Genomic DNA, 1,355 nt, shown 5'->3' on the forward strand with positions numbered 1-1,355 from the left:
ATAAAAGAGGACAAGGACTTGAATCCCTCACAGCACGTCTAAGGCATCTCCCCCGTACCTCTGCCAAGCCAGCATCCCAAACCCCTACAAGTGCTTCATTCTCTGTGGAGACCACAGTGAGTGGAGAGCTAAACCTAAAAACAGCGTTCTCGCCTTCCCTTTCAAAAACTCCTCAGGGCTGTGAGAACACAGTCAAAAGAACGATGCATGTCAAACAACACCTTGGGGAACTGTGAGAGAAGTTCTAGGACAAAAGGCAGAGGGCCTTCTACCTTGGGTGCATTGTGTTCCCTGGATTGCTCTCAGACATGGTTTTGTGCCTCCTGTGTTAAGCACGTACATTCAATTTATAAGGTATGTGTATTCTTGTTGGATGTCAGAACATCGCTATAGAACCCAATCTGGTCAGTGTGCCCTGAATCTGGATATCACCTTCTGCCTTGCTCTCCTGCTCTCTTGGATATCATCTAGCATGTGCCTAGTACTGTGTTTAAATTAGTCCATCCTGAGAAAGTTCTGGGAAAGGGTTACTCTGTCAATATTTAGTAGGTGCTTGCGGGCATTTATTTACATGTTTTTATGAATTCAAGCAACTTTCTTTGGATCATTGCTTTCTTTGTTACATTTCAGTGTATAAAAACACACTGAAACAGGAATAAGATTGTATACAGTGTTAGACTGTAGTCCTCTCTCTATTCTTTCAGGTCCTCAGATCCCAGGTCCAGCAGACAAGCTCTGCACAGGTAGGTAAAAGTTAACAAGGACCATCACATCTGCATTCGCCCTTCCCTTGAGTAAAATGTCAAAACACAAGACACTGTAAGAACTCCATTGTAAGGGAAACACACTATTAATAAAGCAGAAATCCTTCCTCGTTTCTGGTCTTCCAATTTTAGGACCCTTGATTTGATCTGTCCATTGTTTCAGCTTGCAGAATTTGAACACATTGATCTTAGGATGGCTAGTTGAGGCAAAAAGAGATCGATGCTGATAGTAATAAATGTTAAGGATAGAATGGTACTACTCTTGAATCTGTTCCTCACCTCTGCTGGTGAGTTTTCAGCTACCTTTGATGTATAACTCTGTGCTTTAGGCTCACTACTTAAGAACCTGTTTATATTAAAGACTTCAGTGTCACCAGGGAAGGCTCTGTTTTTTGATCCACAGCCCCTTGCTCGGACATGGTGAACCAGTGGTGGTAGCGCGGGCATTACCACTACAAGTGGAGGTTCTACCGGGATCCGAGAAAGAAGGGACGTCGTTGATGGACACCGAAAGTAAGGCTGGCCAGCATTTTAAAGAAAAGAGAAGGTAAGGGTGAATTGAATTGAAATGGGTGCAGCTAGCTCACACTA

Source organism: Peromyscus eremicus, chromosome 11 (genome assembly GCF_949786415.1).
Source record: "Peromyscus eremicus chromosome 11, PerEre_H2_v1, whole genome shotgun sequence".
Lineage (NCBI taxonomy): Eukaryota > Metazoa > Chordata > Mammalia > Rodentia > Cricetidae > Peromyscus > Peromyscus eremicus.